At 42.4% G+C, this 26,656-nt stretch overlaps 1 long non-coding RNA gene and 1 pseudogene across 4 annotated transcripts in view; one reads left to right on the top strand and one right to left on the bottom strand.

Moving 5' to 3' along the window:
• The window catches only part of LOC136831446 (uncharacterized), a 130,834-nt gene that overhangs the window by 42,178 nt on the left and 62,000 nt on the right, over nt 1-26,656 (top strand). The gene's annotated exons all lie outside the window — the stretch shown is intronic.
• LOC136831647 (uncharacterized) lies at nt 24,535-25,898 on the bottom strand (annotated as a pseudogene).

The following is a 26,656-nucleotide window of genomic DNA, read 5'->3' as shown; positions in this document are numbered from 1 at the left end:
AATGGAGCAAGAGAGGAGCAGAACAGTGGGTAGTAGAGGTCCTCAAGAACAGATACTCTATTCCCTTTGAAGATTATCCAGCCTTGACCGCCTATTCGATAGGCTAAAGAAGGTTTTCGGCCCCCTCAGAGGAAGTTTCTGCTTTGCTTCAAAAAAGAATGATAGAGGAAGTCACAGACGTAGAACCAGAGGGCTTTTACAATCACCTATTCGTGGTTCCAATCTTCAGGAGGATGGAGACCAGTGTTAGATGTCAGCACCCTGAATGTCTTCGTACGGAAACTAAAGTTCAAAATGGAGACAAACTGCTCAATTCTTGCATCCATTCGTCAAGGGGACTGGATGGTCTCTATAGACATGCAAGATGTGTACTTCCATGTCCCCATACATCCAGACTCGAGGAAGTACCTTCGCTTCGTTTTCCAGAACCAGATTGTTCCAACACGATATAAAAACCATCTGTCCTTTACATTAGGAATTACTTACGGCGAAGCTGGACACAGTCATTAAACTCTTGAACAAGGTGGTTAGGCTGTAATTATTGTCAGGTAGGTGGGAATACCTGCCTGCCCCGATGTAAACATTCCAGTGTGCTTTCGGCCATCATGCATTGCAGACGTGTTTTCGGATCTCTTTGCCTGACTGTCTTTAAGCTCTTTATTATCCCAGTGGGATCTTTCTGTATTTTATGTATATATTACGTGTGTTTGATATTTATTAATATACAAACCCATGATTTGTGATAGCCTTGCACAGGCCGTCATTCCCCCACATCTGTGTCTTGGGTTTGACAGCCAAGGGCGTATTTAGAGGGACGTAACCGAGTGGTAATGCTTCTCTTCCAGTAGCCCTTTATTTAGATACTGAAGGCGTTTCCCTGTATGTTCAGATATATTAGATTGGGACGTAATATCTTCGCTCCCTGCCATTGATCGGGACGTAACAAGTTCGCTCCCCTTCTTGTGCTCCCACCCTCCATGTACAAGGGCATGACTACTTCCTTTCTACTTGCACTGAGTGTTGTTTTCACGGCCTGCGCCATGGAGAGTTGCGGGCGTCTTCAGTAAGTTTCGCTTCCATGGCGCCCTTGGTGGCCTCCCCTCCTTCCTTCTCTCTCCCTGTAGATTCTTCCTTATCTCTCCTTCGGAAGAGATCTCTCTCCTTCACCCTCTTCGCTCACTCGTTGGGTGAAGACCGCAAGGGGCCGTGTGTGTGTGTGTGGTCTGGCGACGTCTTCTCATGGGCTTCCTCTCGCTGTGTAGGGCAGTTCCCCTCAGAGCTAAGGAGTCTCCCTCTACTATTCAAATTTGCATTTTCTTTCAGGTTGACAGTGAGCATTGTAGGCACAGCAGTAGTTGGCTGGATATCTCGGTTATGATATCTTTGCCTGAAGGAGTCCCAATGTGGATCGATCGCTGTCATTGCTGGCCTTCATGTATGCTGTGGCACTGCCTCTGGCATATCTGTGGTCCATCTGCTCCTGCTGAGTTTCCTGTGTTATTGCTCCTGTTGACTCAGCAACAGTCTTTGGGCAGCTCTTCCTGGTCTCCTGCCGCAGCCGTCCTAATCATTTCCTGTCGCTGCTGGTGACGTTCCTGGCCGTTGCTGTAGCTCCTGCCTTCCGAACCATTTCCATAGCTCTTGTATCAGCTGTCCTGATTGTGCCTGCTGCTTCTCCTGGTGGTCATGTCCTGGGCCGCTTACGTTGTGATCCTGCCTAGCTGCCCTGGAGGTTATAATGTTTTGTGTCCACCATCCTGAAGAAGATGTCGGAGTGAAGGTGAAGTCGCCCTGTCGAGGTAGCTGCCATCTTCAGCTTATCTTCAATTTCGCGCCCCCTTAATGAGACTGCCGTGACGTAGTCGCATGGCTCCAGCATGGAATATTCTTTCTCATGCTGTAGATTTGCAACGGGCAAGGGGGCTCTCGAACGAGGGGAAATCATTCCCCCTGTTTGACTCTAAATGTCTCTCTCTGTCCTCTTTTTCTTCTACTCCTTTTTTACTTCTTCCTCCAGCTTATTTTTCAATTCTCTTCCATCTTCCTATCCATCCACTATGACTACCCCTTCTATATATGTATATGTATGTGTATGTATATATGTGTATATATATATGTATATGTATATATGTGTATGTATATATGTATATTTTCCAACTCTTTGGCTTACATAGTGTGGATATTTCCACCTTCATTAAATTTCCTGTCTGTGTGAAAGGAAGGGGCATCATACCTTGGATTGGGGTTCATGTTCGAAGCTAAATGTGGGAACTGTGATTGGGAGCGTCACCCAATTCGATGATGTTTGGACCAGAAGTGTGTTAGTATGATGTCATATTGACACCCAGAAGGCGGAACTATCCCTGAGATCAGCCCGTGGATTCCAGGGGTGGGCTGTTATTAGGGGTAGGACTCCCGGCATATTTTCCAGTATGCCCACCAACATAGTCAGAGTGGGGATGATTATATTCTAGTAATAGTCTCAGTCCCAACAAGCGGGTTAGGCTTACACTTGTGCCTCTCTGGTATGTTGGTGCTATCCCTTTTTGGGTAGGGTAAGGGGTGGACATCTGGGAGTCAGTTCCTACTGGTGTCGTTAGCTGAGAAAAGGGACCCATGAAAAGTCAATGGTGCCTCTTCAGTGTTCACCAGCATTTTTTTTTTTTTTTTTTTTTTTTTTTTTTTTTTTTTCATGGAAGGTCCCCATGTTGAAATTAGTACCCCTGGGACAAATGACAATCAGACACGGTTGACGACCCAATGCCAGGCAAGAAGGAGTACAGCCAGGAATCCCCAACAAAAAGCATCTGGTTCCAGTATTGTCACACTGGAACCATTTGCAATAAAGAAAAGCAAGAAGTATGAAGTAGTTCCTGGGGTCTGTGTACCCAACTCATATGAAAAATATTTAAATTTGAAGCTCAATGGTGACAATATTGATATTTTTGAGGTAAACAGGAAATTGTAAAATGTTGTGGCAGACAACTGAAAATATCCCCTCAGAGCAGTAATATGCTCCTGATAGAGAGTATCTCCCCAGAGGAAAGCATGAAGTTGATGAGTTTGTCGGCCCTTGGGAGTTACGGTGGAGTGCACTCCCACTCCAGCTTGAACTGCAGCAAGGGTTTGATTTATGCCCTCAGCTAATGGGTTTCTCTGAGGAGAAACTTTCAAATGAATTGAAAGATCAGTGTGTAATTAAGGTGAACAGGATCACAAAGAAGGTGGATAGAGATCGGATACCTCAACCTACCTTGATATTTACATTCAATACATTAAGACTCCCAGAGTATATCTCTGCAGCCTGGCATAGATACAAAATAAAACAGTACATCCCGAGGCCCAGAAGGTGTTTCCACTGCCAACGTTTGGGCACACCCTTCAGACGTGCCGGTCAAAAATACAAGAAAATGAGCATGGTATGTGCACAAGGGAACCTAAATGTGTTCACTGTGGTGAGGGACATGCATCATCATCTCAACAGTGTGATATATATTTATTTGAAAAAGAAATTCAGGCATTAAGAGTGATGGAAAAGATAACTTTTAAGGAAGCAAGAGAGAGAGCAAAAGCTAAGGTTGTAAGACCTGGTCTAAGTTTTGCCTCAGTAGTAGCAAAACTTAGAAACCAACAGAAAGAGACAAATAAAGTAACCAAAATAAGAAGCACAAAGGTAGAGTCAAAAAAAGAATCGCTGAAAAGACGCCTAACAGATTCATCAGAATCTATTGATGATAGTAATGCAAAGACAAGGTTCAGTAGAACCAACAAGGAAGACGTCAACTTAGAGCTAAGAAAAATTGAAGTGTCAGTTGAGACACACCCTCCACCATCTGCCTCTTTGGAGGCGGGGCCAGCACTCGCTGGCCCAGTGTCAGCTTATGTTGGTGCCAACTCCTCTTTGGAGGACAAACCAGCAGATGCTGGTCCCCCAGCGCCAGTCCTTGCTGGTGCTTCTGCCTCTTTAAAGGCAGAGCTGGCTACTGCCAGCAATAGCAAGACAGATGAGGAAGTCTCTTTAGAGAACACCTCTGCTCTCTCCGTCTCGATTGAGATGGAGAGAAAAGAAACTAAAAAACCCCTCGGTGTCAAAGACACTGAAGGAAAGGATGTTGGCTCTTTCAAGGTGGTTATTCCCCCCAAGAAGCCAACAAAACTTCCCATTAAATTGCCCTCCCCAAGTAGAAAAAAGAACCCTCCCAACCTTGTAAAAAGGAACCATACTGATGGTCCCAGACAGAAATAAATTCACTTCCATAATTCAGTGGAATTGTCAGGGACTCCGAGCAGAATATGAGGAAGTGAAGCTTTTGCTCTATGAGCATTCTCCTGTTGGGGTATGTTTGCAAGAGACCATGCTAGGTGAATATACCCCTTGTCCTAGGGAATATGTTCACTTCAGAACTGAATTTGATTTGGAAGTGGGAAATCACGGTGGATCCCTCATCTACATCCGTCGAGATACTCCACACTACAAAGTAAAACTAAACACTCCACTTCAAGCTGTGGCTGTACGGATTAATTTAAGAAGGCAATATACTATATGTTCCCTTTACATTCCACCCAATAGTCATGTCTCCTGAGAGGACTTAATATCCTTAATGTGGCAGCTACCAGAGCCATTTCTTCTTCTTGGTGACTTCAACAGCAGACATCCATTGCGGGGAGATGTAACATCAAACCAAAAAGGGAATATGATGGCATCTATCATAGAAAATGAAGATATAGGCCTTCTTAATACTGGAGAACCTACTCATTATCACATTCAGACTGGTACTGTCTCCTGCATTGACCTTTCAATTTGTAGCTCTAATTGCAGTGTTGATTTTAGTTGGAGAACAAGTGATGACTGGCATACCAGTGACCATTCGCCAATTATAATCAGCACCATTGATGGTCCACCTATCCCAAGATCACCACGATGGTGCTTAGAGAAAGCAAATTGAAAAAAATTAAAAGATTTGAGCGAGTTGGAAGGGGATGCCAAAGATTTCCCCGCCATCGATCTACTCAATGGAACTTTCCATACTGCTGGCTTACATTCAATTCCTCGAAGTAAAGGACTTTTCAGGAGATGGCCAGTTCCATGGTGGTCAGAAGAATTAAGGCTGCTGCATCGAGCTACAAGGTCATCACTGACCAGGTGCCGTAGACATCGCACTGTGGATAATGTCATCATTTATAAACAGTGTAGGGCACGATTTCGAAAAGCTATGAAAGCTGCCAGAAGACAATCATGGGCAGGATATATATCCTCTATTAACAGCAGAACACCAGTCAGCAGCATTTGGAAGAAAATAAGAAAAATTCAGGGTAAATTTACACCCAATCCTCCTCCAGTACTTAAAGTAAATAATAATCATGTCACTGATGCCACAGAAGTTAGTAATATATTTTCTGAACACTTTACTCGAATCTCTGAAAAATCAGATAGTTCCCCAGGACATCATTTCAGAATGATGGAAGAACAACAGGTACTTGATTTTTCATCAAACAAAAGTGAATCTTACAATATGCCTTTTTCTGAAAGGGAATTTGACTCTGCTTTAGCCAGGAGCAAGAACACTGCCCCTGGCCCAGATGAGATTCCTTATGAAATGTTTAAACACATTTCAAGGAACACAAAACTTTTCATAATCAGCATTATCAATAGAATATGGGATGAAAGCAGCTACCCTAGCATATGGGAATTGGCAACCATGCTACCATTTCTTAAGCCTGGAAAAGATCCTCTCTATGCAGCAAGTTACCGCCCCCATTACGTTAACTTGCTGTTTGTGTAAATTAATGGAAAAAATGGTAAATGTAAGGCTGATGTGGTATTTAGAGCACAACAGTATTTTAACACCTTCTCAATGTGGCTTGCGAAAAATGCCCTCCACACTGGATATCTTACTGCAACTTGAAACCTCTGTCTGTGAAGCATTTGCCTCCAAACAACACCACGTGACAGTGTTTTTTGATATAGAAAAGGCATATGACACTGCTTGGAGACATGGAATTCTCAAGACAATGCATAATAGTGGTCTACAAGGAAAATTACCTTTATTTGTCAGATCATTTTTACATCGTAGGTATTTTAAAGTTAAAGTTGGCAGTACTTTATCAGAGAAAAAGTGCCAAGAAGAAGGTGTTCCCCAGGGCAGTGTTCTCAGTGTAACACTTTTTGCTCTGGCCATAAACAGTGTTACATCTGTTATTCCAAAAGAGGTCTTAAAGATGATATTTGTGGATGACCTGTCAATATCTTTCGCTGCCACCCGGATGACTGTAGCCGAAAGAAAGTTACAATTAACAGTAAATAAAATAACAAGTTGGGCTGAGAAACAGGGTTTTAAAATCTCTTTAAGCAAGACTACTGCTGTCCACTTCTGCCGGATTAGGGGAGTACATCCTGATCCAGACCTCTATTTGTATGGCCATAGAATCCCATGTGTAGAACAAGTGCGCTTCTTAGGCCTAGTTTTTGACAGCAGAATGACTTGGGTCCCCCATATCAAACATATCAAAGCAAAGTGCCTAGAAGCTCTACACATCTTGAAGGTGCTGTCTCACACCAGTTGGGGAGCTAGTAGAAATCTTATACTAAAGCTTCATAAAACCTTAATTTTATCGAAGCTGTCATACGGTTGTGAAGTATATTCTTCAGCCTCTTCATCTAACTCAAAAATTTTAGATTCTGTTCATCATTCAGGTATTCGTATAGCCACAGGAGCTTTTCGTTCATCACCAATATTTAGTTTGCTAGTTGATGTAGGAGAAATGCCCCTTGAACTCTATCGTCAGTCATCATTACTTCGATACTGGTTTAGAGTGCAAAGACTTCCCAAATCTCTGGCTTTTGCTGTGGCAAACAGAAATATTTTTAACAGTTTTTATGAAAATCATCCAAGGTATCCTACTCCTTTTAGCTATAGAATTAAAAAGATTTTAGAGGATACAAATATTGGAAAAATCCCCGTACTTCCTTGTGTGTATCCCATTACTCCTGTCTGGAAGTTACCTGCTGTGAAATTCTGCAGGTACTTCAGTGGAGCAGAGGGATAAATCTGATGAGGAAATGAGGGCAATATTTTTAGAGCATGCTTCAGAGCATATGGATACAAGATTTATATTTACCGATGGTTCCAAATCCAATGCTGGCGTTGGTTATGGAGTTTTTAGTGAATCTTTTAACCGAAGAGGTGCGCTTCCTTCAGTTGCTTCAAACTTTACAGCTGAGCTGTATGGCATCTTAGTAGCACTGGAACATATTGCAACACTCCCAGTGTCTAGCTACACAATATTTTGTGACTCTAAAAGTGCCTTAGAGTCCCTGGAAGTCTTCAATACTGATCATCCCTTAATGTTGAAGATCTTGCAGTGGATCTTCTTGCACCATTGTAGAGGAAGCATTGTTTCTTTTTGTTGGGTTCCTGCCCATGTGAACATATCAGGAAATGAAAAGGCAGACCAGCTAGCCAAATCAGCAGCACAAATTCTGATACCCAGAAAATGTCCTGTTCCATATCGTGATGCATTCCATATTACAGTATATGGAAATCCATCCAGCAATTATGGGAACTTCAGTGAGACAGAGTAGGCCCCAATAAAATGAAAGAAATCACTAGTCAGACACACCCTTGGAAATATGACCTAATGCCAAGGAAGTGGGAGGTTGTATTGTGTAGATTACGTATTGGCCATACACGTTTAACTCACGGCTTTGTGATGAATGGGGAGAATGAGCCCTTCTGTGACGATTGCTTGGTTCCACTGACTGTTAGGCATTTGCTGGTTGAGTGTCCCAGTCTGGTGGAACTTAGGAATCATTTTTTATCAAATAGCAGTGAAGCAGGTGGTAATTGTAACATGGCAAAACTGTTGGGAGAAAATATATGCATTAATAATGTTATCTCTTTTATCAAAGAAGCTGGTCTTCTCAAATATATTTGACAGCTGTGCTGTCTTAGTATATATATATATATATATATTTTTTTTTTTTTCTAAAGTTATACTGTTTATCAGATCAAATTTATTAATAGTTCTTTTTAGCAGAATTTTATATATTTATTTATTTATTTTAGCTAGTTTTCTTTTTTGTTTTATCTTTTTAATAAAATTTATATGTAGTTCTGTTTAGCAGAATTTTAATTTTAATTTTTATAACATACTATAAAAATGAAAAGATCACACTTAGTATTCGGCGTTGGTGACCCTGGTAGTTGTGATGCCAGATAACCCACAATTAATCAATCAGTCAGTCTTCAATTTTGCCTTTTGCTGCCTCTTCCCTTCCTCTCCAGAGGTTCAAGGGGGTCCCAGGAACTGGATAGACCTCTGTCGGCTGAAGGAGAGGAAGGCTGCTTCTTCCCCATGATGTCCTTTGGACGTCTAGGTACTGCCTCCTTCCGATGAGGCAGTGGGTCTCTCTTTGGCTCTTCCCGACCTTTGGGTTCAGGAACCGATTCGCCCACCCCTGGGTTTTGTGTTTCAGGAGCCGTGGGTGCGCAGACATCGGTTTGTGCTCCCATTCCCAGTCCTAGAGGTTCCTCCTCCGGGTGGGTGCTGCTTCGAGCTCTCATTCACAGGCCGCTCCAATTGCTTGAGATTCTGTGGAATAACAAGTAGACTATCCCGATCTGGTCTGGAGAGTACTCTCCTTGGTCCAGTTCGGGGGCAGTGCAAGAGAAAGGGCTGAGGCATTCCCGAGTGTTTACGAGTGCTCAGTCGGGTTCCCAGCCTGGTGTCTTGATCCTATTGGTCGAACACCAGAAGAAGCAGGGAAGAGGTTCCATTCAGGAGTCCCTCAGGACTTCTAAGGGACTGACTCTCTTCTGAGAGGCAAGTTTCTCTTGTTGGCTCTTCCTGCCCTCGGGCAGGAACCGATCGCATTCTCCTCTGGGGTCTTGCATTTCAAAGCCACAAGAGCGCGACCTCGAGCCTCTTAAGGCCATGCCCTCGTTGCCAGTCTTAGAAGTCTGCATCTAAGACTGGTTCTGTGCCTGACTCTTTTTCAATTTCTTAGGAAACCAAAAGCAGCCGCTCCCGATTTTTTGGAGTCTCACAAGTCACTCGAATTCTGTAAATCACAAAAGCTCTCCTGGCAAGAGGCACAGGACAAGAGAAGGTGCAGAGACCCGTAGGGTTCGAGCATGCAGGATTGCAGACACGGAATTCCCCTTTAACCTTCTTCTCAAGGGTCCTCGGCCTCGAAGGAAATTACCGCTAGTTTATGGCAGATGATTTCCGCCCTGTCCAGTTCCGATTGTGTTTGCACAATTGGCTCGCTCAGTTTGCTTGCCCAGCTTGCTTGCCCCGCCCAGCCCCTGGTCACATTCGCAAGACTAGCTCAGCTCAGCTCAGCTCGCCCAGCTTGCCTCCCAGTCCACCGCTTGCCACCCAGTCTGGATTGCGTTCGCATGATCGGCTTGGCTCGGCTCGGCCCCACTTATTTTTTCTGAATCAGGTTCTCGGCACTGTTCAAGTGAACTTTCTGCTCTTCTTCCCATGTGGCAGTAATATCCTTCGGTTGACTATCACTCACAGTTCGCCTCTCCTGCTGGTCTTACTGTCAGGACAGGTAGAGGTACTCTTTCTCCTCACTTGTTCCCATTTCCTCTCAGTTGTTCTGAGAGACACAAGATGGGCAGAGAGAGCTCCAATGAATTTGCCTTTCTTCGAAGTTTGGCTGCCTGGAGTGCTTTTGATGTCAGTTCCCCCCCCCCCCAATTGTCTCGTAGTACAACCAGGTAGCCGAGGAGTGTTTCTTGGGATCTGTCAAGGTCTCCCTCCAGAGAGAGAGAGAGAGAGAGGTACTGTACAGGAGGTTCATGCTTCGGAAGTTGCAATCGCCTTCTCGGAGAACTTCGTGCCAATTCGTCAGCGCGAGGATTCCCGGGACAGGACCGCTGCTCCCCCTATGAATAATCTTCATCACTCGCAACCCTTGTAGTTCCTGAAGGGGCCGAGAGTTTCGGGGGTCGCTGCAGTCCTTGCTTGTGAAGGCATTCTCGACCAGATGAATACTTTTCTTCGGACAAGGAGTTCATTCAAGTCAAGGCACCAAGCTCCTCCCCTGCCTCGACAGAGTTTGAATTCTTGTCTTGGAGGGGTCTTGCTGACTGCAGGTTGTTTTGACTGTGCTTCCTCCAGACTGGGTTCTCTCTCTGCTTCTTGCTGTGAAGGGTATTCTCTTCCGCAACGAGAGGTGGCAATCTTGGAGGACACCTGCTTGTTTCCTCCAGACAGTCTCCTGATGGATCCACAATCCGTCACTTTTAGGCGTACTGTCCTTGGATATGACCATTCCTTGGAGAGAACCCTGGAGACTGGTCCTGTCCAGGGGTGGGTCTTCCTATACCAGACGGCAATCTGTGGGCAATTCTGGTGCTGAGAAGGACTTTGTCCTAATTTGGATCTCCGGTTTCATAAGTCCCAAGTTGGCTCGACCCTTAGGAACGAACCTTTAATTGGTTCTGCCTTTCTCTTTTAGAGATTTGCCAGATACTGCAGTAACCAGGGTTTGTACCAGGGCACTGCCTTGTCCTTTGGACAGTGGCCAAGACCTTTGGGTCTTAGTCATCTTGGCTTGACCTTAAGTTCAAGCCAGCCCTCCTCAACTCCTAAGAAGTCTCAGGCTTGAGAAGAAGATAGCCCTCTTCTTCCCTTCTGGGAAAGTACGTATAACTGTCTCTCTTTCCACCCTCTTTTTCATAAGGAAGGACGGCAGAAGGGAAGAGAGAAAGAAGTATTGATGGCAGAAGTTCTCTTACTGCAGATGCTTGGATGAAATGATACTTATCGAGTCTCTGGACCTGGCAGCAACATTGCTGAGACCTGGGAATGGATTCCTTCAGGAGAAGTATCTATTTCCCTTGGGTCTCGGCAATTCTTCTCATCAGACTTCCATCCTGCCTCCTCTCCCGTGCTCCCGATTTAGGAAATGCCAGCCCGGCTAGAGCTAATCGTCTTGGTATCCTGTCATCATGCAGAAGCTTCCCCATGGTGGAGAATGAAGGTGTGCTCCAGTCCTCCATCCTTCTTTCCTCTTCGAAGTATGAGGAAAGAGTTAGGCTAATGCTTGATTGAAGGAACCTTTGAATATGCTTGCATATTCTCCTCACATTGTGGGTCTACTCCCAGATACACTGATTGAGGAATAGGCGCACACCTGTAAGACTTTGTCTTGAAGGTGTGTGACCGAGACAATTAGTACCTTCTCATCAACATCCTGAACTTGAGGCAGCCTTTTGGCCTTCCAAGAATTCAGGATGAGTTTTGCGACCCTCGGTGGTTTGGTTGAACAACAAACCACAGTAGTGTGGCATATGTTGACAAACGAGGGAATTTTTTTTTTCCTCCTGTTTCATCTGTCGACATTTGCAGGTACTCAAGTGTTCTGTAGTGCACTCAATAGCTCAATTAGCCAGATAGGCTACATTCCCGGTGGGGATGTCTTGGTAGGCAAGCTTGGCCTCGGGTTTGAGTGATCGGGACAGAACGTGCCCTTCACCCTTTACTGCACGAAGATTTACGAAGAGACTGCTCGACTGAGAGATCCCTGCCGTCTTTCCGTTTGCCTCCCAGCACAACAAAGTCAGTAGTTTTCTCGCTCCTTCATACCAGACCCAGGGGCCACTATGGTGAGGCATGCTTTGTGAAAAACATTGATATCTACGTTTTTCCCTCCGTATTTGTCTGTTTCGCTAGGGGTTCACAAGCATTGCTCACCCTGAGTTATAAACAAATGCTGGAAGACTTCACCTTTCGCCAACCTGATAGCTCTGCTTCTGAGGCATCAAGAAGAGTTCTCCTTGACCCAACCTCCTGTAGCAGCTAAACAAGAAGCAGTTCTTCAGGCAGTACATCCCTGTGTGTTCAGGTCTGGGAGACCTTCCAGCTCTCCTTACAAGCATAGGCTTTCTTGCCGAGCGGCAACAGATATAGCTGAATATCTCATGGAGTCCTCTGCAACACTGTTCCAGGGACTGGATCCGTCTTCGCTAGTTTGTGTTGTTGACGGAACTACTTCTCGGGTCAGAGTTGCTCTTTAAGTCTGGACTTCCTCGTCCATTTGCTTCTCTCCATTTCAGTTGTGAAGAACATGGGCCCTTGCGACCTAGTCTTCTATCTGAAGTAGCCTTTTTCTCCTCAGTCGAGATTTAGCTACGGATGAGAAGATTCTTTGGTCTTGCTGTCCCAGGGAATTGTTCCCTGGGTGGCATATGACTCTTGTTTAGGATTCCTGTCCCATGCTCTGCATGCGTCCTTACAATAGTCGTCGGACAGAGATGTGCCCTCTTAGGACCATCTCTCACCTCGCTCCAGCCTTGGCATAGAAAATGGAAGAACAGGTGAAGGGGATCATACCTTGACTCCTCCTCGGATGTCGTAAGTGGACTCCGAATCCACTGGCATCTATTGTCAGGTTTGAGTCCTTCTTGCTCCCCTCCTCCTTGGATTTTGTATTGATGATCCTGATCAATCATTACCTTGTCCTATTAGGGAGCTGTGGTACTTTCCAAAAAGGCTAGACATTCCTAACCTGAATGTCATCAAAGTTTTTGCTAGTACTCTCCCAAGAAAGAAGTGTCTTAAGGACGCATCTTTCTCCTGGCTTCATGAAGCGAATGAAGGAGGTACTTGGCAGCTGGTGACAACGATACCGGTACTTTCCACCCAAGGGCTCAGGAAGTCGATGGCTTGGTCCATCCCTCGCATTCTGGAAGTTTCTGTCAGTCTGCAAGCAAGATGTGGCCTCATAGACCACACTTGTCTTCTTCCTTCGGTTTTGCCCACAGGCCCCTGGAACCTTTTTTCCTTGGTCCTGTGGTGGCTGCTCAACAAGTTATGTTTTCTTACCTGGCTCCTTCAAGAGGACAAGTAGCATCTCGCTTAAGGTATTGGTTATGGAAGTGAGAAGGATACTGAGAGTGACTGGCCTCTCCTCCTCCTCCTTCCTTGTCCTCCTACTTCTCCTCCTTCAGGATGAGAGTAGGACTTGAACTGGCACTTGCTGGATCTGGCGTCCGATGCAGTAAGACTACATATCGAGCACCCGTTCTATTTTTATTCTAGAATCATAGAAGGAATTCTGCTCCTTCCTCTAGCAGGGAAAGGAAGGAGACTGGCAAAAAGGAAAACCCTGTCTCGGGTTTCCTTACTGCTTTCAACTCTTAGATTTTTCACAACCTATTTCATATGAGTTACGTTTCCTCACTCATGCAAAAAGGTCAAGTATCTGACAATTGATCTTGCAGTTCCTACACTCCAATCAATATGTCAGAGGCTCGGGTACTCCTCCTCGCTCTTTCGACCAGGAGTAGCAACCCAGGTGTGCAGAACTCCAGTCAGTTCAAGAGGCTCACTCAGATTCCTCCCTCCAACCAGTAAGTCTTCCTAATGTAAAGGACCGATGGTTTGTATATCATGTCGGAACAAATCACAACTTTTGAAAGTAAATTGTATTTTTCCTAACTGTACAACCTAGGGTCCTTTACATTACATTTTTATGCCCGCCTCATGCCACCCCTCAATCTGAACCTGAGCCGAAAGGCAAACTGGAATGTTTACATCCGGGCAGGTGAGTATTCCCACCTACCTGATGGTAGTTACTGCCTAACCACCTTGTTCAAGAGTTTAACATCCGTGTCCAGCTTTGCCATAAGTAATTCCTAATGTAAAGGACCTCAGGTTTGTATAGTTAGGAAAAATACAATTTACTTTTTAAAATTGTGATTTTTTTCAGTTCTGAGCATTATGCTTCGGGCTTTCGATGGCCCCTCAGGTTTTCACCCGCATTCTTGCTCTGACAGCGGGTTGGCTTCACCTAGTGGACGTCAGCATTGCTCTTTATCTGGGAGACTGGCTCATTCGTTCTCCCACAAAAGAAGCTTGCATGGGGAACGTTCAAAAGACACTTTTCCTAGCAAAAGAGTAGGGACTTTTCCTAGCAAAAGAGTAGGGACTTTTGATCAACCTTCAAAAATTCTCAGATAATTCCATCTCAGCAGATAGTATATTTGGGAGTGAGTCTGAATTCTCGTCTTTTTGGGGTTTTTCCTGCACCCAAGAGGATAGAATCCTGTCTAAAGACAATAGACGAGTCTCTGTCTCTCCAAATGTGTTCAGCCAACAAGTGGATGAGCCTCCTAGGAACATTGACTTCCATCAAGCAGTTTGTCTCCTTGGAGAGATATCACATGAGAGTACTCCAGTTTTACCTCAGAGACAGTTGGGACCAAAAAGAAATATTCAGACTTGTTTGTGTTGCCAATCACCCAGGACATCAAGAAACACCTGCTTTGGTGCAAGTCCGAAAACGGGCTACTAAAAGCTAAGTCTCTCTTTCCTCAGAACCCTGACCTGAGCTGCTTTGCAGACGCATCTGACTTCGGTTAGGGCAAGATCCTGGGGGACAAGGAAGTCTCTGGAAGGTGGACGATGGAACAAAAAAGTTGGCACATGAACTCACTCCTTCTCCCTCTGTGAGGTGGCGTGGGACCTTCTTCTCTGGTCTCATCAAAATCAGACAAGGATGGCAACAAGATTTATGCATGGCAAGATGAACATCCTAGCGGACCAGCTGCATCTCAGCAGCCAGGTGATTCCCACAGAATGGACGTTGGATCCATTGGCATGCTTAGAGCTGTGGAAGCTGTGGGGAAGGCTGACATTAGACCTTTTGGTGACCTCCAGAAATCACCGCCTTCCACTCTGTTGTTCTCCAGTCCCAGATCCAGCAGGATGGGCAACGGATGTCATGCTGTTGGACTGGTCCGACAAGAGCCTGTATGCATTCCCTCCCTTCAGGATGATAAGGGAAGTGATAAACAAATTCGGGTCTTACAAGAATGCTTCGATGATCCTCATAGGTCCCTTTTGGCCTCTTAAGGGAATGGTGTCTGGACCTGATAAGTCTCCTGTCTGATTTCCCAGGACTACTTTCTCAAAAACACAAGCTTCTCAGACAACCCCATCTCAGTCTTTGGTGATTCCATCGGGGGTTATCCACGCTAGCTCTAACAGGATCCAAACTATCAAGAAACCCCTCAGAGCTAAGGGATTTTTGAGAGCGGCTGCAGAAGCGGTCTCTAGATGCAGGAGACAGTCTTCAGCCAATGTCTGCCAAAGCAAGTGGACTATTTTCCACACTTCATGCCTAGTGAATCACGTCTCTTCTTCTAAGACATTTTTGACAGAGATTGCCAATATTCTGTTGTCCCTGAGAACTTCTAAAGGTTTGTCCTCATCCACTATCAAAGGTTACAGAGCAATGTTAGGCTCTGTATTCAGGCATATAAGCCTGGATATTTCTTCAGATCAGGATTTATCCGAACTTATTATATCATTCGACATGACAAAGTGCAAAGATTTCGAGCAAGCATCGTGGAACCTGGATGTAGTACTTGAATGGCTTTCAGGTCCACCCTTTGAAATGATTGATTCTGCTTTGCTGAGGGACTTGACTAAGAAGTCTTTATTCCTAGTAGTCTTGGCTACAGCCAAGAGAGTGAGATCCAGGCTCTGGATAGGAGAATCGGTTTCTCTAATGGAAATGCCCCCTCGAGTAGGACGCCTTGACGAGGTGAGGGGCTAAGGGACCCTGGCCTTTGGGCCCGGGTCCTGACGAATCATCCTACATAGTTTTTGGTTTAAATGGCGTGGACATTTCCACATTCGCAAAATTTTACTGCTTAGGTGAGTCTGAGAAGGGATCGTTTTTTGGAAGGGGTTCGCATTCGAAGCTAATTGTGGGAGTTGTGGTGGTTGAGTCGCCACCCGAGATAGTTTGGACCTAAGAGATGGTGATGGGATTTTTCCCACTGCTATCTTGAGGGCAGAACCATCTCTGGGGATCAGCCCATCGGAATCCAGGGGGGGCTGGTTTTTGGAGGTGGGACTCCTGGCTTTTGTCCGGAAGCCCACGAGTACGGTTGGAGTGGGGAGTCAGTCCCCATTAGTGGGGGCAGAACTCCCAGCAGGCGGATTGGCTTATACCTGGGCCACTGCAAGCGTACTGGTGCTATCCTGAAAGGGTAGGGTATGGGGTGGACTGTTGGGAGTCAACTCTCACTTGTGCCATTGGTGGAGAATGCGAGAATGCGAATACCTGACTGATCTACGATACTTTCTTGATATGACCAAGCAGTTTTGGGTGGGTGGATGAACCAGTTTGTGTGTGGTGGTCTGATGTGTGCATGCTTGGCAGCTTGGGGTCTCTTCGTGGGCTTTGGGAGTGTGTTGGGGTGGGGAGGCTGAGCAGTGGAGCTGCCCAGTTTGTCCTTTTTGATATGCTGTTGGGGTCTGTGCGGGGGCTCTTGGGTGTCGGGTGTGCACTTTTTGGACCTTTGCATGTGGACTGGTTTAAACTTATGGATTTGGCTTTTAGTTCTCCCTCCCCTGGATCCGATGACTTAACGGCACTGGCAACGACTTCTGGCATGAACATGGATACGGGGTTGGCTGTTGGACAGAACCAAACACTGAGACACCAGGGTGTTAATAATTCTGGTGGATTTGATTCAAATAATAGGGTCCTTTATTGCACTAATGTAAACTTATCATTAGATTACGAATGTTTATACAGTGTAGTTAAGCAATTCGGCAAAGTGGAAAGAATTAAATTAGTTCTAGAAAAAGATAAGCAGTCATTTTGTGCTTTTATCAAATTTTCCTCTCCCTTGGAAGCTAGTGAGGCACAACAGAGACTCCATGGCCACATTCTAAATGACTCAGTTGTCAGCACGAAAGTGTTTTCGGTGAAAAACTTGAATGATGAGCCATTTGACTTTGTTCCAAAGGCTGAAGAACATGGACCAGTCCCATGTACCAGAGCTCTTCCTCCCCCTTTATGGCATGTTGCTATCTACAAGGAGGGAGGGAAAAATTTGATAAAAGCTGCTGACTGCATTGAGAGCAAGGTTGGTTCCATTCCCATTGGAAATTTGAAACGGTATGGAAAGAACCTTTTAATAAAAGCTGGAAATGAGACTCAAGCAGTTCTGTTAGCTAACTTTAAACCTCCTGAAAGTGGAAATATTGAATCTATTTCATCTCACAGATTTTTTAATACACTGAAAGGAGTAGTTTACTCAAAAGATTTACATATTTTTAAAGAGGAAGAGATTCTCCATCGATGCCCTCCTTGTGTATCTCATGTAAAAAAACTGGGTGGTGATGCAGCTATCCTTTTAACCTTCTCCTCCAATTACCTACCTGATACCATCATTGTTGGCCATGAGAGGATGCAGGTTAAAAAATATAAAAGAAGTCCTAGACAGTGTCGCAAATGCTTTGAATATGGCCACATTCAAAACTCTTGCGATAACAATAAAAGATGTCCTGTGTGCTCTGCAGAGCACGATAATTTTGATGATTGCAAAGCAGCCCGATACTGTTTTCTTTGCAAGGGTGATCACACACCAAACTCTAGGGCTTGTCCCAGATATAAATTTGAACAAGAACTGTTGGCAGTGGCAGATAATGAACATATTAGCATTAGTGAAGCAAAGCGCACAGTAATGGGGGCAAACAAAAGTGCCAACACTACGTATGCTTCTGTAATAAAACTTATGAAAACTTCCAACAATGTAAGGCCACCAATAACTGTGTCTGATGGAAGATATCACAAACCTGGTATTTCTCGAACCATAAATAATAATGAAAATCTCCAAACTGGTGAGAAACTTTCGTCGGCAAGTGCTTTGAAGTCCAATAGCAAAAATTGTACTTCCAAAAGCACAGAAAATTTATCTTCCACCACATCCACAGCTGTCGATTCATCTCCAAAAATAAGGGTGCCAAAATCAGCCAGTAATTCAGGAAAATATTCTGAAAATACTTCAAACCAAAATAAGCTAAAGGAACAATCCCAATTAGATAGAGCTAGTTCAGAGCCATCAATTGCCACAGCCACAAACAAAAATAATAATAAAACTACGGTTGCAACTACCAAGAAACGCACAAGAAATAGTTCCCCAAATAATGATAATTTTATAATAAAAACTTCAAATGGGTTCAGTGTTTTGGAAGACATCTCTCCTCCTAGAAAGGTGGTTCCAAAAGTAGTTTCAGAACAAAAACATCTGAGTTCAATTCAGTCTTGCCGCCCTAAGACAAATAGGATTAGTGGTGCACAGAACCACAGCAATAATTCTGAACATCAGGTTCATAATAAAAAATATGAAGATCAACCAAAGACCCTGAACACCAATTCAGATGAAAAGGGATTAAGAAAACAATCTCTTATAAAGGAGAATTTCCCACTCCACCCTAGGAACAGTACTTCCCCTCCAAGGAGTGGGAAGTAGCACATTTTACCACCTTAGCATTCTTGCTCGATATTCTTCAGTGGAACTGTAAAGGTCTCAGAGCCCGTACAGAAGACCTTAAAGTTTTATTGCATGAATTCAATCCAGGGATTATATGCCTACAGGAAACAATGTTAGGCAATTCTGTTTATAATCCTGGACTAAATTATTCAATATTTAAATCATATCCCCCAATTGGTGATCGTGCCCATGGAGGTGCTGCAATTATTATCAATAAATCTCTACAGCACTCCACAATACAATTAAATACAACACTACAAGCTGTCGCTATTTCAGTCATTTTGGAAAAGAGGATAACAATCTGCTCGTTATACCTTCCACCAGACCTTGATTTTAACATTGGAGATATTCAGTCGTTAATTGACCAACTTCCAGCTCCTTTACTTCTGCTAGGTGATTTTAATGCCCACAACCCCCTTTGGGGAAGTCGGTTTTTAGATAGTAAAGGGAAAATAATCGAAGACCTTATTGACAGGAATGATGTTACCCTGTATAATAATGGGTCAATGACTTTCCACAACATTCACGATAATCATTTCTCTGCACTGGACCTTAGTATTTCTTCAACTAGTATCCACCTTGATTTTAATTGGTCTGTTAATGAAGATTTAAATGGAAGTGATCACTACCCGATCCATTTGAAATATGCTCTGAATGCTCCATCTGAAGTTTTACCTAAGTGGAAGGTAGAGGACGCAGACTGGGATAAATTTAGTAAGGGTGTCAATCTAGATAGGGAGTTTGAGTCCTTTCATTCTCATCTAGATGCCTATGATTACTTTATTGAATCTACTTTGAAGAGTGCTGAAAGCTCGATTCCAAAAACAAAAGGCAAACCTCGTAGACCTGCAGTTCCCTGGTGGAATAAGACTTGTGGTATTCTGAGAAAAGTGACTAGGAAATGCTACAGACGTTACAAAACTAGTGGCTCCCCTCAGTCTAAATTAATCTACAAACGTGCTTTAGCCAAGCAGCGGTGCTTTTTATAAGAAAGCCAAAAGAGAATGTTGGCTTTACTATATTAATGGAATAAACTCCAAGACCCCACTAAGAGTGGTGTGGCGCAAAATAAGGAAACTGAGTGGAAAATTTGTAGCGTCACCATTGCCCTCATTAAAAATAAATGACACTCTAATCACAGAGCCCACTGAAGTTGCCAATGAGCTAGGAAAACACTTTTCTAAAGTTTCCAGCCCTAACAATTATTCTCCAGAATTTCAAAGAATTAGGAATTCTGAAATGTGTCTGAAGTTTGATTCGGGAAAATCTGAACCATACAACTACAAATTTTCCCTAAGAGAACTTCGTGAGGCGCTCTCCTCAAGTGAATCCACAGCTCCAGGTGAGGATACAATCATATATGAAATGCTGAAACACCTCCCAGATGATGCCAAAAATATTTACTGAAGATTATAAACAAAATATGGGAAACTGGAATTTTACCCAAGGACTGGAAAATATCCATAATTGTCCCTGTTAAAAAGCCTAATAAAGATGCTTCCCAAGCCACCAGCTATAGACCAATAGCTCTTACCAGCTGTGTATGTAAGCTGATGGAGAAAATGATAAATACTAGACTGGTTTGGCACCTGGAGACCAAAGGATTACTATCGCCATTTCAATTTGGTTTCAGAAAAACCGCTCCACCCTTGATCCCTTGCTGAGGCTGACCAACCAAATCCAGCAAGGATTCGCCAAAAGTGTCAGACCATTGGCATATTTTTGACTTGGAGAAAGCATATGACACTACCTGGAGAATTGGCATCATGAAACAATTGCACAAGATGGGCATATGTGGAAGAATGGTCAGGTTTATATATTCCTTTTTATCAGACAGACTTTTTAAGGTAAGAGTGGGAAACTCCTTCTCCCAACCTTTTATGCAGGAGGAAGGAGTTCCCCAAGGAAGCGTTTTAAGTGTAACACTTTTTCAGTGGCAATAAATAGTGTGATTGAAAAAATCTCGCCCCTGTTAAATGCTCGCTTTTTGTCGATGACCTTGCAATATACTGCACAGGATATGATTCCTTGTCTGTATGTAAACATTTGCAAAGGTCTATTAATGCTATTACTAAGTGGGCTGATGAGAATGGTTTCAAATTCTCCTCTTCCAAAACAGTTGCAGTAAGATTCACCAGGTGCCGGCGTGTGGAAGAGGTTCCCACACTTAGTTTAAAAGGGTCCATCCTTCCTTACGAGAGTGAAGTTAAATTTCTGGGGATGACTATTGACCATAAATTAACATGGGCTAGCCACATAAATGCCCTAAAGTTTAATGTTAAACAATCTATGAATATTTTAAAGGTTGTCTCTGGATTTAGTTAGGGGGCTGATAAGATATCCCTTCTGAGGCTATATGACTCTCTGTGTCGATCTAAGCTAGACTATGGCTGTCAGATTTATTCCTCAGCCTGTACAACCAAGCTAAAAGAACTGGATGTTGTACACAACATGGGGTTGAGAATATGCTCAGGGGCTTTTAGAACTTCGCCTGTTGAAAGCATTTATGTCGACACAGATCATTTACCCCTTGATCTAAGAAGGCAAGAGCTAGGGTTGCGATACATGGCTAGAATGAAAAGTGCTCCCAAAAATCCCTCCTTTCAAGCACTAAAGGAAACAGACTCTCGAAGTTTTTCTGGTACAAGAGCTTCTAAACCATTCCAAATTGACTGAATGAGGATGTTAGGAACAACCACCTTAAATCCCAGAAAGTCCTGGAAGTAGAATATCCTGTAAATCCTCCATGGCTTATCCCAGAAGCATCAATATGTAAGAAACTGTTTAATAAAAAGGACTGCACTGTAGAAGAGATTAGGGGAAAATTCTTAGAGCACGATGTTACCCATACTAATTTTACAAAAATTTATACAGATGGATCTAAGTCAGATAGTGGTGTTGGTTGCGCTGTTATCCTTGGTGATACAGTGTACACAGCTAAATTACCTGACTCTGCATCAATATTTACTGCCGAATTAACAGCCGTAGTGTCTGCCCTAGATTTAGTTTTTCAAAGTAGTGACTCTAATTTTGTCATATACTCAGACTCTAGAAGCACCTTAGAAGCTATTAAAAAAAATTTAATAGCTTTCATCCATTAATTCAAAAAAAGTTCAGGAGTGGCTTTTTCGTATATATTGTCGACGTAAATCAGTCTCTTTCTGTTGGGTCCCTTCTCACGTGGGGATTCGCGGAAACGAGATGGCAGACAGGGAAGCGAAAGCTGCTAGTATTTTATCAGAAACCTCTTTTAGAAAAGTGCCTCATACAGATCTAAAAGGTCCCATTAGATCTTATGTTTTAGTAAATGGCAAGAAAGGTGGACTTCTCCCCTTCTTGCCAATAATAAGAAATATAGAAACATTAGGGATAATGTACTACCGTGGTCTTCGTCATTCCAGCTTGACAGACGAACAGAGGTTATTTTAATGAGACTAAGGATTGGGCACACTCGTCTGACCCATCAGTTTATTTTTGAAGGAAGCAGCCCTCCAGAGTGTGCTTACTGTGACGAGACACTAACAGTGGAGCACATTCTGGTGGTCTGCCCCAGATATTTTAACCAAAGAGAGATATTTTCAGGGTAAATCCCTGTCTGATATTTTGGGAGATGAAGCAGATATTTCTGCTATAATCTCTTTTTTAAAGTGTATTAAAATTTTTAACGATATTTAATTTTATTTAATTTATTACATCACGTAGAATTTTAATGACATTAATTTTTTTTTTTATGTATATAGCACATCATTCATTAAACTTCATACCCTTATTTATTGGTCACATCACTTCATTTTATTTATTAATCATTTCCTTCATGAATTCATAACTTTAACATAATTTATTTTCTTTCCATTACGGCGCTGAATGGCCTTGTTGGCCCCAGTGCCTGGGCTTTTGCCCTAAATATCATACATCCATCCATCCATCTAATGGAAATGCGATTTGCTCCATTACCCTTCGTTTTCTTGCTAAGAACAAGAACCCAGCCAAACCTTGGTTTCGTTCTTTTAGCATTAAGAACCTATCTCAGGTGGTAGGTTCATTAGATGAGGGAAGATTCCTGTCTGGTAAGGGCTCTCAAGTGCTACCTCTATAAGACTGATAAGATATAGGTCTGTCTGATCATCTGTGGTGTTAGTGAAGAACCCTTCACAACCTCTCTCGAAGAATGGCCGCTCTTTCTTTCTAAGAGATCTCATTCATGAGTCACATTCTAAGAGTAAGAGCGCATGAGATTAGAGCTGTGGCTACGTCCTTATCATTCAGACATAATCTTTCTCTTGCCTCCATTCTCCAGTCCACTTATTGGAGATGTAAGTCAGTTTTTCCGGCGCATTATCTACACGAAGTTGAAACAGTTTTTAATGACTGCAGTACCTTGGGTCCTTTATTGGTGGTTGGCACGATGTTGGGGAAGGAAGTATAGGAAGCGTTCCTAGCCTTGGAAATCTGGTGTTGAGTTTTAGGGGAGCCTGGGGGTACTCTGTACTGGGACACCCCCCCCAGTGTTTTAATGGTTGGGTGATGATTTTGTAATCTTTTGGTGTAAGTATCAGCATTATCTGGTGTTTTGTGTCGGTACTGCGTCCAGGGCAGGGGCAAACTTTCTATACTTTGCTAGCATTCGGAGAAGTCCTTCGCTGCAAGGTCCCCACTTAATGTAGCAGGTGACACTTGGCTATACCGCCACCAGAGGCAGTATCTTCCTGCAGCAACTCTCTTACCAGCTAAGGAACAACAAACGTGTTGATGTTAACTACTCCTTTCTATTCTCAAATTATTACATTTAATACTTGAGGTAGAATAAGTCCACAAATCCCACCGCCTATCAATTTGGGAATCAGCCATATAATTACTTGGTAAGTTACTTATATAAAGTTTTATATATACTGTACTTAGCAAGTAATTATAGAGTGGGAGCCCTCCCTCCTCCCCTCTCATGGACATTACATCATAAACAAATTGATTCTTCTTGCTGTGTTCTTCTTCTTCCCTGAAAGTGGGTGGGGCTAGCTACTTACGCCAAGGCAAAACAAAAGAATCGCTACTGCAAATTTTCAAATTTTAGCTGCTGGTTAATAAAAATTGTTAGCTATGTAATTACTTGGTAAGTACAGTCATACCCCGAACTTACGCAAGGTTAGGTTCCAGAACTCCTCGCGCAACGCAAGTTTTCACGTAAGTTTGGCACGTCTCTAAAAATGCTGATAAATGCTTATTTCTAAAGTTTAAACACTAAATATGACCCTAATCATGCTCCCAAATTATTAAGCTAATTTTTAAATGAAATTAAAGTTACTGTAATTTCATTTAAAAGTTACCTTAATACATTACCCTTAAAAAAGGAAATAAATGGTTAACATAAAAATAGAGAGTTGGAAGAGAATTTTTCTCTCCTTCCCCTTCTGATCAATCTATTTTTAGAAGTCTTCTCAACCTCTTTTTAATAACTTCTTTATTTACGTCTCTCTTTGTTATGAAATGCTTTTTCATGAGCAAACAGTGTTTTTTATTTGGACTAATACAGCTCTTAGTTATTATGTCTCTGTGTTTTAGAGCGTATTTGCCACACTAGTGTATTTACAGTTCGTGCACAGTACAGGTAAAAATTAGATCGATTTAAACTATCTACTGTACAGGTAAAGACATATACAGAGAAGTAATTTGTAAAATTGTGTGAGCGCTAACTACAGACGAGAGAGAGAGAGAGAGAGAGAGAGAGAATTATTTTTGAGTTACTGTGGAGACAGAGAGAATAGCATGAGAGAGAGAGAGGACTTATTCTTACGTTAGTTATTATTAGGTAAATCATTTATTTATCATACAAAACAAATAAACATATACATGTAACCATAAACATTCTCTCATCTCTAACTGAGATGAGAGAATTTTATAGTTACATTTACATTACATATATATATATATATATATATATATATATATATATATATATATATATATATATATATATATATATATATATATATATATATATATATATATATGCATAACTACATTGTAGTGCAATATGATACTCATAATTCATAGTCTAAGCACTTGGGCTATAACAAATTTTATAATCCATTAATCCAATTATTCTGCTGAACTGCATTAAAACTGAAATGTGAAATAAACTTATACAAAGATTAAAATATAAAACTATGTAAAAGCATATGTTGTTGTTTGTTTAAGATTAAGACAGAACTTGTTCGAATCTGAGTCTTGCTCATTGAGCAGACCATAAGTAAAGAAGTTTCGTTACAAATACAGAAATCAATATTTCTACATGAGTAAAGGGGAAAAAAAAGAAAGTAGAGAACACACAACCAAAATAATTTTTATTCATATTCATCATCGTCATCATCCAGGTATAGGTCTTCTAGATCCTCGTCATCGTTGTCAAAGTTTATAATGATAGGTCCAACAGGCTCTTGAATGTTGTCCATTGACCAATACCCATCCTCAAGATCATTTCACTGCAGACCCCCAAACACTTTCATTGGCCAAAAGCTTGGCTTCCTCCAGTCTTGCCTGCAAGTCTGCCCGGGTGAATCGCTGTAAAGATGAACGCACATGACGTTGCATACACGCCCATACTTGCTCAGTGGCACTGAACTCTGGGTGGGCAGGTGGCAGACGCACCACCTCGTGGCCCCACTCTCGAATTATGTTGTCCACGATGTACTGTGGTTTTGGCCTGTTCTGTTGACATATGACCAACAGCTCAGGTCTTGTGGCACCATCTGGGGCAGGGATTCGGCGACTCTGAAGCCAGGTAATAAGGTCTGCTTTCTTGGTGGCCGTGGTAGGACACCGACACTCGTCTAATAGCTGGCTGTGATAAGGTGCGTTGTCAAGCACCAACACTGATGGTTCAGGCAGCAATGGCAGAAGCTGCGTTGTTAACCAGCGTATGAACAGCTCGCCTGTCATTTCCCCGTGGTATTCGCCACTTGTACTCTTTGCAGGATAACAAAGGAAAGAGCCTTCAATAAATCCATTTGCTGTGCCAGCTGCTACCACCACAAAGCGCTCTCCCTCGCCAGGTGGTACCTGTCGGCTATGCGTGGCACTGGTAGCAGGTTGTGTGGTGTCCACCCACTCTCTGTTGTGGCTCATTCTGGTGGTGAACCACGTCTCATCGACATATACTATCTCCCTTCCATCTTCTCGATGACGCTTCAGAGCCCGGAGAGCCCCAATCCGTCGGCAAACCACATCAATGGACTCTTTTGCAAGATACATCTTTCGTTGAGACGTTTTATATCTGAATCCCATATCTTGCAGGAGCCGCCACACCGCTATCTCGGAGGTTGTTTCAGGGATTATGGTGGCTGTCTTCAAATCTGTCATCAGGGTTCTAATAGTAAATACTTGCTTTGCAGCAAATATCTCATGAACAAACGGACGAATTGCACCCACTGTAAAATTATCAAAGACTTGTGGTATAGGAAATACTTCACCAGCAGACTCATGTGAGATCACTGATCTGTTATGAACAATCTTCCTCACAGAAAGCGACGTGATACCCATGAAATTTGCCACACGGTCGTAGGGCCTGTGTGGACAAAGACCAGTATTTAGCCAGTGAATAAAAATGCATTATATGTTATACTTTGTTTTCTCTACGCACACGTTCATGCAAAGAAATTGATAATATTATAAGTCATAATAATCACATTAATATTCGTCACAGTTATCATTATTATTGTTGTTATTAATATAATCATCATTATTGTTATTATTCATACTTCGACATCAAGGAAGAGTATGAGTAGAATATTTAGAGATATATAAATGCTTTACATATATGAACTTAGACATATATAGTACATACATGCACATACACATAATTTATAAATGAAGCTTTATATATAAATGTGTGTGTGTAAGTACAGTGTGTGTATATATATATATATATATATATATATATATATATATATATATATATATATATATATATATATATATATATATATATATATATATATATATATATATATATATATATTATATATATATATATATATATATATATATATATATATATATATATATATATATATATATATATATATATATATATATATATATATATATATATACAGTGGTACCTCGGTTTTGACGCTAATCCGTTCTAGAAGGAATGTCGAGATTCGATTTTGTCGAATTCGAATCAGTTTCGACCATAAGAAATAACTGAAAATGGATTAATCCATTCCTGACCACCAGTCACTACTCCAACCTTGTCTTTTTATACAAAACACTACACACATTACAATTAAATAAGTTCAGAGTTAAATAACTTACCTTATTAGAAGTCTTCTTACAGTTTTAAATGC

The sequence above is a fragment of the Macrobrachium rosenbergii genome, chromosome 48 (assembly GCF_040412425.1).
Source record: "Macrobrachium rosenbergii isolate ZJJX-2024 chromosome 48, ASM4041242v1, whole genome shotgun sequence".
Taxonomy (NCBI): Eukaryota; Metazoa; Arthropoda; class Malacostraca; order Decapoda; family Palaemonidae; genus Macrobrachium; species Macrobrachium rosenbergii.
The sequence above is the reverse complement of the archived record's forward strand: the minus strand, read 5'-3'. Positions and strand labels throughout refer to the sequence as shown.